Source organism: Mus caroli, unplaced genomic scaffold, assembly GCF_978045245.1.
Source record: "Mus caroli unplaced genomic scaffold, Mus_caroli_1 scaffold_4, whole genome shotgun sequence".
NCBI classification, from domain to species: Eukaryota; Metazoa; Chordata; class Mammalia; order Rodentia; family Muridae; genus Mus; species Mus caroli.
In genome coordinates this window covers 146112415-146126222 of record NW_028227259.1, presented here as the reverse complement: position 1 = coordinate 146126222, position 13808 = coordinate 146112415, and the positions used below count along the sequence as shown (strand labels likewise).

Here is a 13808-nt window from a genome sequence, read left to right as displayed (position 1 = left end):
ACAAAAACAAAAACAAAACCTGGTCATTTCTTAAAAGCACATGACTACTGAAGAGGCAGAATCCCATGGAGCCAACCGAGCTGGGAGCCAGCCAAGCTAGAAACCAGCCAAGCTGGGAGCCAGGCATGGCAAGCCAGAATGCCCACCCTATGCTGTGGTCAGATGGGCAACACCCAGTCAGGTTCACACTCAGAACATCCCACATGAGATGGTACAATCTCAAACCATTAGCTGTGCACAGAAAAATCTCTGACTTAAAAGCAACATTTAAATTAAATAACCTTAAAAACAATTTGAACAGGTTGTCATGAGATGAGCCTGCGGTCCCAGCATGCTGAGACACTAAAGGATAGGTGGGCTGAGAAGTTGAGAGTAGTCTGAGCTGAGAACCTACCTCAATTAATTAATAATAAATAGTTAAGCAATCGAAAATATCTTTTGTTTTTTTAAGCCAAAAAAAACCTTAAAGACTTAACAAAAGTTCTGATATAATTTTATTTTGAAATACAGTTATGTTTTAAATCACTTGATAAGTAAACTAAGCTCAATTTGTATAATTGTTCCTAGTGAAAATTATTCTGCAAGAGAAAAGGAAATTAATCAGTGGCTGACACACCCACTCAGGACAGGCAGCAGAACTCAGCACTCCAACCGCAGCGCTAACAGTGACTGTGTCCAGTGTTCTTCCCAGGAAGGAGTGGGTGTGAGCAGTGTGACAGGCAAACACAGGAAAGCCTTGCATGGGGGAGGTAGGGCTCAGAGCTGCTCTCACAAGCCTGAGGATGGAGTTTTTCTCAAAAAATTTCCCTTTAACAATACTTAAAATTCTTACTTAAGGCACAGACAATTCTATGAAAGGTTTGTTTTGTTCCTCAAAGACAGAATGCCTAAAACCCCGTTTGGCTTATTCAACTAGACCTTCTGAGGACAATAAAGACAGAGAAAATAAACTGCATAATAGTCACTATATCTACTACATAGATATATTTTCTCCTTTTTCTCCAAATTTTCAAGTGTCTATAGACAGTTTATCAAGACACACCTATCCTCATCTGAAAAGAAAAGAAAAAAAACCTGAAAAAACTAGAAAAGATCTGAACTCATAAATTTATGCTCTGACTACAATTAATTCAGACTAGTGAAGAACATAAAAAAGACCACAGGAAAATCACCAAATACCAAGACACCAAACAATATATGCTTTTGAAAAAATATGTAAAAATTATCTGAAAAGAAATAAAAATATATTGAATTCAATGAAAATGCAACATATCAAAAGATAATGCAGGTTGCACTTAAGGCTAGCATAGACCAGAGAATCAACAGAATGAAAAATTTACATTACAAAAATGGGGAGGATAAAACTAAATCAGTAACTTAACTCTTTACCTCAAAGATTAAAATAAACCCCAAGCAAGATTCAACAGATCCAAAACACTGGCTCACCACAGGGCTGGGGAGATGGGAGCTGAACCAATAGGCTGCATCAAAAGCTGAGACAAGGCAAGAGAGTCAGAAAGGGGCCGAGCCAGTGTCACTGAAGACCCCATGACCATCAGGATCCAACAGAAAAACCTCCAGCTCATAAAGCTGACGTCTTAGACGACCATAAACATACAACTCACGGTAAGTGGACCAGTCCTGTAACAGGAGAGTCCTGTAACGGGCAAAGAAATGAAGTCCTTTCTTGAAAACTTCTGAATACAACATCTAAAGGCACTGTGGGTTTCTCAGAGATTTCTGCTGTTTTAGGAGTTGGCTGTTTAGGAGTTAGCATCTAACTGAGGGCTCTTGCCCAGAAAGAGGAAAGGAAGATGGGTTTCCTAGGCCGTTCTAGAGCACCACGCCACCTTCTCTAAAATCCTGACAAAGGCACGCTAAGAAATTGAATATAGATCTATAGCGTTAATGAACTTAGATATAAAAACCCGCAATAAAAAATTAGCAACTCAGAGCTGGCACAATGGCTAGGCAGGTAAAGGTGCTTGCTACCAAGTCTGTTGAGCTGAGTAGGACCTCCAGAGGCATGGGTCAGAAGGTGGCAATTGACCCTCATGGTTGTCTTCTGACCTCTACACATACACTGTGACACACTTGAGCTTACCCCCAATTGAATGAATATGTATATATGAAAATAAATAAAACTCTTGAAATTGTCATATTTTGTGCTTGCTTTGTCAGTACATGTATTAATATTAGGATGATACAGGAAAGATTAGCATAAATCTTTCACAAGGACGAGACACAAATAAATGAAGTGTTCCATAGTGTGTTAATAGGATCAAAACACATGAAATTCTCAAAGAATTAATAAAAATATTTTTAACATTAAGATTACTTTTAATTTAATGGGGGTGACTCTAGCTGAGATTTCCAACAGAGGGGGTACAGACTCTGATGTGGCCACTCCCTGTAACCAGGCAGGACTTCCTGAGGAGGGAGACATCAATCCACCCACAAAACCTTCACAAAATTTGTCTTGCCTACAAGATGTGCAGGGATAAAGATGGAGCAGAGACTGAGGGAACAGCCTACCAATGACTGGCCCAACTTGAGACCCAGGCTATGTGAAATAGACAATGCCAGACACTATTAATGATACTCTGATGTAGACAGGAACCTAGCATTAACTGTCTCCTGAGAGGCTTCATCCAGCAGTGGATGGAGGCAGATGCAGGGACCCACAGCCAAACAGGAGGCAGAACTTGGGGAGTCTTATGGAAGAGTTGGGGATAGAAGTTAGCAAGCTGGAGGGGTCAAGGACACCACAAGAAGACCTAGAGTCAGCCAACCTGGGACCATGGGGGCTCACGGAGACTGGACCATCAACCAGGGAACATGCAGTGGCTGGACCTAGAACCCCTACACATTTGAAGCAAATGTGCAGCTTGGTCTTTATTTGGGGGCCTCTAACAAGTGGAGAAGGGGCTATCTCCATCTCTGTTCCCTGCCATTGGATCCCTTTCCTCCTACCTGGAATGCCAGTTTGGGCCTCAGTGGGAGAGAATATGCCTAGTCCTGCTGGGGCCAGATGTTCCAGAGTAGGGTGGTACCCAAGGAGGAATCCCTTTCTCTGAGGAGAAGGGGAGGTGGCAGTGGGGATGGAATTTGTAAGGATGGGACTGGAAAGAGAGAAGAAAGGGGGGGCTGTGGTCAGGATGTAAAGTGAATTAAAGAATAGGTAAACATATTAGTTAATAGGACCCAGTAATGTAACAAAAATAGAGATATTTCAGGTATTCAAGGCTGGTTCAACACAACATAAATAGTATAAGCTACTGTATAAATGGGGGAAAAAAACATCATTTATCTGTCAAGTGAAACAAAAAGAAACTGACAAGATCCAATGTTCATGATTTTAAAAAGACAAACCTTCAGCAACCAGGAACAAAAGGGAATGTTCTTAATCTCATGGAGAACATTGTAAAACCCATATCTAATCAGTGTTCAAACCTGAGTGCTTTTCCCCTGACCTTAGTATCATTCAAGGATGTCAGCACTGGTCATTGTATTATAGAAAGGCCTGCCCTCTGGAAGGAGGAAGAAAACATGAATAGAAGACATATTTCAGAAGGAAGAAATACAAGTGTCCCTATTTATAGATGACTTGGTTTTCTATATAGGAGATTGAGAAGAAGCTAGCACACACAGGCCTCCTGAAGTAGCACACAGATCATGGGAGACTGTAGTACAGGGATCAGCACAGTGAATATAACCACGAATATAAACAATGGACATGCTGAAGAAAAATAAGACACGTGAAACCTCAGCTAACTCCACCAATAACCGGTGTACTTAATTTTAAAATGATGATCTGCTGCAAATTATAAAATTCTGATCTCAGAAATTGAAAAAGGAGGGGAAGAGGCTGGAAAGATGGCTCAGCTGTCAAGAGCACTTGCTGTTCTTGTAGAGGAACTGGGTTTGGTTCCTAGCACTCATGTAGGGCATCTCACAACTGCCTGTAACCATAGTGCCAGGGGGAATCTGGCGCCCTCTGCTGGCCTCTACAAGCACCTGCACATGTGTGTGCATGCCCACAAGAGCACAGAAATTTAAAAAAAAATGAAATCAATCTTTTACAAAAGAAATTGAAAATACATCTAAATGCATGGGAAGACACTCATGGGTAGCCACAGTAAAGTTGTCACATTTGTACAAATACACCATAAAAGTTAACAGGATTCTGTTAAAATACCAGCAAGAATTCCCATTGATATGCACAAGGTTACTCTAAAATTTATATCAGAAGGCAAAGGAACTAGACTATCTAAGACGACTTTGAAAAGGAATAAAATGGGAGAAAATTGCTCTTCTTGATGTGAAGGCTTAGTCTGCAGCCACAGTAATAAAGCTGGCCTGGTACTGACAGAGGGGTCAAAGAAATAGATTGGGGGGGGCACAGGAAAGGGCAGACGCAAGACAGACAGCCAAGTGACTTCTGACAAGGGTGAAAAGCAGACCCAGTGGAGGAAGGACAGCCTCCAAAATGAAAGCCATTTGAATCAACTTTAAAACCCAGAAGGCAAAAGAACAAAACTCCATCTAAATCTTCATATCACATGCAATATCAACTTAAAGTGGATCATGGACGAGAATGCAAAACTACAAAACTTTTAGAAAAACATCAAGCATGGGAAGAAAGCTCTGGAATGTAGAGCCAGGCATACAGTCTTAGGAGTGGCAGGAAAAGAACGCTGGTGGGGGAGGGGAGTGGAGATGGAAGACAAATGGGAGGGAGGAATGGCTCAGTGGCTAGGGACGCTTGCCTTTCTTGCAAAGGACCTGAGTTTGGTATCTAGCACTCAACAACAGATGGCTCACAACCACCTGTAGCTGCAGTTTCAGGAGATCTGCCCCTCTCTTATGGACTCTGTAGGTACATATGTACACATACATATACACAGACACTTGTATATAGTCTAAAATAATAAGTAAAAATCATGCAACAGTAAAAATATAGAAAATGGAATCTTGGAAATTTTGAAAACATTGGATCTGCTAAAGACTCTATACAGAAAATATATATAAAGACTGACAGGCATAGATGTGTGTACGTGTGTGTGTATGTGTGTATTTGTATTTATGTGTGTGTGTGTAATGTGTGGGTGTATGTAATGTATGTGTGTGTGTAATGCATGTATGTATATATATATATGTGTGTATATGTGTGTGTGTGTATGGGTGTATATGTGTGTGTATGTATGTGTATGGGTGTTTCTGGGTGTATATGTGTGTGTGTGTATGTATATGTGTGTATGCATGTGTATGTGTGTATGGGTCTGTATGAGTCTGTATGGGTCTGTATGGGTGTGTGTATGTGTGTGTATGTATATGTGTATATGTGTGTGTGAGTGTGTGTGGTATATACAAATGTAAGCCTGAAAAGAGACTAGAGTCTCATGTGTGAAGAATCCTTGAAACTCAGCAGCATAGTCCAAGCAAATGGAAAGTAAGAAGAGAAAGTGCAAAGATTTCGTTGCAGAGGCTCTCCAAGAGGGACATAACCACCTGTAAGGCTTTCAGTATCGTTATCCATTAGAGGAACATGAATTAAAACTACCACATGGTGAGAGACGGACAGACAGCTCAGCAGTTAAGACTGCTTTTGAAGAGGCCCTGACTTTGCTTCCCAGCACTGATGTTAAGCAGTTCACAACTGCCTATAACTCTAGATCTATCTTTTGGATTCTACCTGTACTTCTACAAATGTAGTGTGTATATACACACACACACACACACACACTGCAGACTTTCTGGAATGGCTGGCGTATTGCCAATGTATCAACCGTGCTTGTTAGAATGGAAGCATGAGGTCACTCACACACTGCTAGTGGGTCAGTAAAATGATATACCCATGAAGCAGGCTGGTGCTTTCTCCTGAAACTAGACAGGTAACTCTAGCACAGCCCTGTAACTGTACTCGTGGGCATTTGTTCTCAAGAAACAAAGACATATGATCACATGGAAACCTGTACTTGGTGTTTACAACAGTTTGAGCCCCCACAGTTAAAACTGGCTTGGAGCCAGGAATCCTTCCAGGGTTAGAAAGCTACACACTCTGCAAGGGACACTTACCACTGGTAATAGAATAGAACACATTAGATCCAGCAAGCTGGATGAATCTACAGGCCAGTTTTCAGAGTTAGAAAAGGGTGACACAAACTATGGGATATTCTATATAACATTCTTAAGATGCCCCAATTGTAGAAATCGGTATTGGTGTCACTGGGAAATTGTAACAAAGGGGTTAGATGCAAATGAAGTAGGCAACACAGCAAATGTTCTTCAGCTGGTGATACAGATGTCAATTGGCCTGGTTGAAAAGTTGGACGATCTTTTTACAGTACCACAGGGAAAATCTGAATTAAAAAGTACTAAAGTAGGCTAGAGAGATGGCTCAGGGGATAAGAGCACTGGCTGCTCTCCCAGAGGACCTGAGTTCAATTCCCAACAACTAAATGGTGGCTCACAATCTCTTCTGGTGTGTCTGAAGACAACCACAGTATACTCATGTACATAAAATAAATAAATCTTTTTTAAAAAGTATGAAAGTTTTGTTTCATGCTTTGTGTTTTTGCCTCTGTGTTTTGTTTCTAATGATTGCACAGATATCTATAGTTGCTTCAGAATAAAATTGTAAACAAACACAATTATAATGAGGGGAAAAAAGTAGAATTCTCTTTTTTTTAAAGATTATTTTTTCGATTCGTGAGTACCTGTGGATGTGTTTGTACACATAAGTGCAGGTATCCTTGTGTCCAGAGCAATGTGCTAGATCCTCTGAAGCTGGAGTTACAAGCAATTACGAGCTGCCCGAAGTGGGTGATGGGAACCAAACTTGGATCTTCCGCAAGAGCAGCCAGTGCTTTTATCTGCTGAGCCACTATCTCCCACACCCAGAAGAAAAAATCCTCTAATCACATATCTTACAAGAATTTTTTATCTGATTATAGAAAGAATAACCTACTTCCCAGTGACAAGACAGACAGATGAAAATGATAAGAAAAAAATAAAACCATGCTTACGCATCCTAAAGGGAGCTACACAGCGGCCAGCAAGCACATGGGAAGGTGTGCTACACTGCTTGATCATAGACGTGATGGCAAAACTGAAAACCAGACAGCACTAAGTGTAGGCAAATATACATAGAACTGCAACACATACAGGATTGACAAGAATGACCCCTCCGTCATGGTCAGCTTGGACTCGACCTCCCATCTCCCTGGTTACACTCGGAAGAAAGGCAACACAATGACTTCCTTTTGGTATTTAAGATACCTTGACAGAGAGAGGGTGGAGTTTGCAAGGTTATGTTGAGGGCCATTAAGGGAAAACTTGTCTCCTTCTGACCAAAAGAATGGAGTCTGATTCCACCTCTGGCCCTGCTCAGAGACGTGGCATTCTGATCTAAGCCAAGGTTGGACCATTACAGACTAGTATCCTCTTCCCTGTGCATTAATTCAACTGGGCCTGTCAATCACCTACCTGGCCTACAGCTCAGGAGGGCGGCTTTACCTCAAAATGACTAAGGGGGTGGGAGGAGTAACCGCCCCACAGGAGATCCTGTGAAGCCCCACCATTGGGATGCTTCTTACAGATCCTCACTGCTCAGCCTGCTTGCTTCTCCAAGTCCTCACTCTAAAGGATAGCTCTCCCCTCCCTTCTCTCTGTATCTGAGGCGCTGCTGAAAGCCTAGGTAGGCTCTTCCTGACACCCTGGGCCTTCTCGCTCTTTCTGTGACGTTTCTGCGCCTCATTCTTCTGCCCAGTGGCTGCTTGCCAACTGCCATCCCTGACCCCTCTCTTCCTCTTGTCTCTCGCCCTCTCCCAGGCAGCTGCTGAGATCTTCAGCTTGACTGCTCCATTGTTTTCCGCTCAAACTCTAATAAAAATTGTCCCTGAACTTCCTTCCCAGTCCATCCCTATGCTCTTTTGGTAGTGTGAGTTCTGCAATTCGACAATCACTGAGTATTTACTACAGGCACAATAGGAAATAATTTTAACAAATATCTCATGTTCCTATAGCAGCTTCATTATATAGGTGATACTTTGTCCTAAAAAGACAGATCTATAAAATTGTATATATATATATGCATAAATATTTATGTATATGCAGATGTATATATGTATATGAATATATGTGTATATAATTTTGCATGTATGGATATGTACATATATAGTTATATGTATTATACATATATGTACACACACACACACACACACACTGAGTCAGATAACGGGTGACTTATTGAAGGTCACACAGAAAGAAGAGATGAAGTTAAGGTCAGCCTCCTGTAATCTAATGATTACCATGCAAAGTGGAAGTGACTACAGTTACCCTTGCATAAGTAGGCACTAACTTTTATGACTGAAAAACAGTCCACACTTAAGTTCTAAACCCAGAAAAGAACATACACAAGCCTGTCACCAGGGACCATTCTCAGAGAAGTGGCCAAGATGGTCAAGCCATCACATTAGCTGCACAATCCATTCAAGGAACATTCAACATGGTAGAAAGATGATTGTTTCAAATGTCCTGCAAGCAAAACAACATGAAGTCACTAAGACAGAAAGAGCAGTGTTAACTGGCTAGCAGACACAACACAGAATTCAGGCAAAACAAAACAAAACAAGTGAAATTAAAAAAACAGAAGAGAAATAGGAGAAAATTGTTTGCATCCAACTATAACTACGGACCTCAGCATTCTGGGAACAAACAGAGATTCGTGATAGCGGCAGTGAAATGTGTCCCCTGCCACCAGGCACAACATTTGTTAAAAAACAAAACAAAACAAAACACAAATCAAGGAGCTCAACCCAGACGAAATGGCCTTTCCTGCATACAACCCTTAGGAAGCTGACTGGACAATAGACATCAAACCACCTGGGCTTACCCATAACTGACATTTATTGCTTTTAATGAGATGCAGGTGAACATCCTTAAGTCAGCCTGGCAAGCCACCCTCTTCCCATGGCTGAAAATTTTATAAACCCAGTGACTGGCATTTCCTAAAACTATGTAAAGCCAGGAAAATATGCATTTCTTGTAAATAGTACAATTAGGCTAATAAGGACATAAAATTTTTTGTGTTACCAGCTAATGCAAATCAAAATCATATTTAGTAAGATACTGAAGCTCAAAGAACACACTGAAATGTCTCTATGGCTGAAAGATCAGTGTGGGGAAGCCTGTGAGGGAGCCAGAATTCTCCAACATTAGGAGAGTTCAGAATTTAGGCCTGTGCAGTTGCTCAGAATGTTAACTATCAAGTTACCCCATGACCCAGGAATTTCACCCCACATTGTAGAGAGAGGTCTGTCCACATGAAGGCTTACGCACAAAGATTCATTAATACATTAGTCACAGCAAAAGTGGAAACAACCCAGATGCACTTCAGCTAGTGAATGAATAGACAAAGTCAGCTGTTTGCACTGAACGTAAAGTCTGCTGATGAGGAGCGGCGAGCATGTGCCAAGCCAGTGTGAGGCTCTGGGTTCAGTCCCCACCAACATGACAGGGACGTTTCTAGACAACATTATGCTAAGTCAAAGACAGGAGTGAATGGCAAAGGGCCACATGTTCCATAACTGAATTAACATGAAGTTTGCTAATGAAGGAAATCTATATGGACAAACTGGATCAGTGGCTCCTGAGGGTGGGCTGCAAAGTAGAGGGGTGAGGGGGGTGTGGGGGCAGAAGGGATAGAGGGTGTGACAGGTGACTGCTGTAGGTACAATGTTCCTTTGGGGAACATTATAAAATTAGGTCAGGGTGATGATGGCATACATAACTCTGAAAATATATTAAAAGCTTGAATTATGAACTTTACACAGGTGGGTTTTACAGCTGAAAAATTTATCTCCGTATCTCTGTTAAAATAGCACACTTAGAAAACAACAGTATTTGTGGTGGACATAACGAGTTATCATTTCAGTTCTTGTACAGATAAGGAAACTGAGGCATCGCAGGGTTGCAGAATCTGCCCAACAGGGCCAGGAGGAGGCAAAGCCATGACTTCTGTCAGGGATGCTGTTACCTAGGTGACACCTGCACTGCACACACAGAGGCTCTCTCTGGGCATGAGCAGTAGTCAGTTAGCAGAGGAAGGGAGACCATGAGAGAGGAGCAGTTGGCTACAGGATGGGCGGCATCCCCCAAGGCTCAGAGGTTCCCCCAGCATCTAGGGCAATGCTTCTTCAGCATCAAGACTTTAGCAGAGGCAGGTTCAATGCAATCCGAGAACAGGAAAAGAAAACGAAAGTTTGTGAGTCTTCAAACGTTCCTTCAAAATAATCATCGTCAAAATAAATGGAATTATACCAAAATATGCTGAGTGCATTCCCAACTACGTGGGATTCCGAGTAAGTCAAAATTAGGACATGTTTGACTGGATTGCATACCTCCTGAATCACAGACAAGAGGAGGCAGCCAGCAGAGATCCAGGACTTGTCTCCAATGCCCTGCCCTGCATCTGCAGGGAAAGGCTCATACAGGAAAGAGAAGAAAATACCTTTTCCCAAGTCCTGACAAAGATTACTATCAAGTGTCATTTGCTTTGGGGTTTGGACACAGAATCTCAAGAAGCCCAGGTTGGCCTCTTAAGCTACTCAGTAGCTAAGGATGAGGATGGATTTTGATCCTTCTGCTTCCCCTCATCCGCACTGGGATCACAGTTGGATGTCACCATGTACACAGTTGATGCAGTGCTGGGGATGGAACTCCGGGCTTCAGTGCATGCTAGGCAAGCACTCTACCAACTAGCTATGTTCCCAGTCCTACTACGTGTGCTCTCGTTCTCTCCTACCCTCTGTCCCTCTCTTACTCCCTCCCTCCCTCCTTGCAGTCTTGGGCAGGCCAGGAGAACATGGACTCTGGGAAACCCGATGGCTAGATTTCACCCTGACCTTGGGGTCATTAATAGATAATACATTCAAAACCACTCTCATGGCTTCAAAAGCAATTCGTAAACACGTTCCATCTGGGCGCGAGATAAAATGTTAAGTTGTGGCCCTGGAGTCGCTAAGATCTGGCCAGGTTCTTTGCATGAAACTGTGACATTTTACCCGCGGCAGGATTCTCACAGCGAGAGTCTCCACGCTTCACCAGCCTGCTGTGCATTATACAATGGCAAGGAAAGAGGGGTGTCTGGGAGCATTGAGAAAGGTAACAGAATCCAAGGTAAACATGCTAAAATGCAGCTCAGGGAAGGAAATAAATAAATAACCTTCCCGGCAGGATTCATCAGCAGAGACGCACAATCAGCATCATTAAAATGTCGTGAGAATGGCTGGGAAGTGGAGATAGAAAAGGGCAAAGAGTCAAGTTATAATTATCTGGACTATTATTCCAACCTAACGTGGAAGGCGGCGTCCCAAATTTGCCAGGCCGGAACCTCCAATGCTGCTTCTCACTAGGCAAGGATCTTGCCATTCGGAGACATGGACTGGACGGTGTGGGGGGCTTGGCAATTATATTTGAAAATGGTGCATAATCTTTTACAACAGAAAGCTGGCATTCTATAGTGAGACATCACTGTGATTTCAAACTGCTGGGTGATTCTTGTAATGATTTGAGGAGTGCTGAGGGAATAAAGTAGCCGCAGGTGGCCAGACAAAGAAGAAGAAACCCCTCACTCTGCGGGCAGTAATCAGGTTGAAATACTTCCTCCATTACATCCCCAAATAGAGCAGGCAGTGATACACAGGCCTTCCCTCATCACACGACTCTTGATTTCCACAAATAGTAAAATCATATTCAGTACTTTCTGTAGGAACCCATCAATAGTCCTGTTTGCCGACTCTATCATAGCATCAGGCACAGCAGCCTTCAGTGCAAAGTTACTTACACTGGTCCTTGAATGGTTCTGCAAATCACCCTGGGTTTGCTGAATCTGACCTTAATACCCCACAGTTACTGAAGGCTTGACTTCATTTGTACAAATTTCATAAACATATTGTGTGTGTGTGTGTGCACGTATGCATGCACACACATGCACACTTCTATGTGTACAGATGCATGTGTGTGTTATGCACATATGGATGCCAGGGGTCTATATATACAGTATCTTCCTGAATTTATCTTTGACTTTTTTTTTCTTTTTCTTTCATCTTATTTAAGACTGTGTCTCTCACTGACCCTGGAGGGCCAGCCAAGCTAGAAATCCTCCGGTCTCCACTTCCCCAGTGCCAGGATTGTAGGAACACACTGCTACTCTTTGGCTTTTGTATGGGGGGTTGCGGGGGGGGGGAGCAAATTCAAGGTCTCATCCTTGCAAGACAAGCACCGACTGAGCTATCTCCCAGCTTCAAATATTGAAAATATTTTAAAATTATGTTTGGTATGTAAAGAAAAACAACATAAGCACTGTTTCACATGCAAATGACCATGTTGATGGACAGGGTCCAGCTCCTGGGGGCACCTATTGATCAGTAACATTTTCCTAGTTATCAGGTCTCACGGGCCCCACTGCAAAGTCCACCAAGAAACAACCCCACCAAATGGCTCAACTGTATCATTGTCTCTAGAGAAGCATCGATAGTACTGAGGCTTTTCTGAGTGTCAGCAATGCTTAACCAGGGTGAAATCGTTCTTCAATCTCATGACTTTCACAAGGTGCCCAATGCCAGGCCTCTGGGCAGGCACATGAAGGGCATACAGGAAGATGTTTCTAACAGCCAGGGCTCCCTAGGCAGCCAGTGATCCTGCCTCTGTCAGTCAGATGAAAGTTCTGAAGTGAGCAGGTCCAGCCATGCCCTACAGGCTCAGAGCAGCTTAAAAGGCTCCACCTGGAGCTTTCAAAAACTTCGGTTGTGGCCCTCACAGTATTCTGATGCTGTACGTGGAAGAGGCAATCCACACAGCAACTGCCGTGTCTCAAACACGAGAGCAGCGGGGACAAAGGTCAGCCTGTAGGTTGCCTGGAAGGTGATCAACACTGCCTTCCTGGGGACACTGTGACAACTCTGAAGCCAAATGTTAAATGGCGGAAATCTACCTCTAAAACCACAGAAGATACCCCAAACTAGCAGTCTTCCCCAAAGTCTTCTGATTGTAATTAACAGGTCTCTGTTGCATAAAGCAAGGCATTACTATGATTTAGTGATTCAAGGATATTACATTAATTTTCCTCGATGCTAAATAGAATATCTTAAGTTGCCAATTCCATTTTGATATCATCTACTTCATGAACTTCATTAGAGCATTTAAAAATATTAGCACTTTGTTCTGCAGACTGGGATTTTCCAGCTCCTCCATCATCTGCCTTCTCTAATGCCGATAGCATTAGCCATTTGTAGGTCCATAAAAGATAAACAGGAAAGGAAAGAGGCCGGAAGGTAAACGGTCAGATTTATCTTCTTTACTTCAGATCACTACTCAACATTGCAATGGAGAAGCAATGGCAGGCAAGGAAAGTGAGCAGGGACCCCCAGCTCTGGAAGTCAGGCCTGCAGCTACCTGCTTGAGAGCTGACATTTATCCTCTATCCCTTAACACTGGTACGGAGTTGGTATGAAGACAAATTTTCCTTTCCCAGCCAGAACCACGGGCAAGTGGTTCAAAAATACATACACGGGGAAGCAAACAGTTCTACTTAAGTAGAGATCGTGCTGCATAAAAGACAGAGAACAGAGATAACTTAGATTTGGATGATTCTTGCTGTCCCGATTGGTCCAACAGTATGTTTGTTTAAGAGGTTACTATGTAAATTACAACGTCGAAAACAACAGTAAGAACAGCTACTGGAACATGTGTAACAGTTAAATGAGGGTGCATGGGATATGAAGGGTGCTTGCTGACAGGGAATT

General features: G+C 42.6%; 1 protein-coding gene and 1 non-coding gene across 3 annotated transcripts in view; one reads left to right on the top strand and one right to left on the bottom strand.

Annotated features, from left to right (window-relative positions):
* The window catches only part of Sdk1 (sidekick cell adhesion molecule 1), a 967445-nt gene that overhangs the window by 641201 nt on the left and 312436 nt on the right, over nt 1-13808 (bottom strand). The window lies entirely within an intron of this gene.
* On the top strand, nt 2166-2272 carry LOC115031160 (U6 spliceosomal RNA). Its single transcript, XR_003836783.1, has one exon. It is a non-coding gene; the product is annotated as a U6 spliceosomal RNA (small nuclear RNA).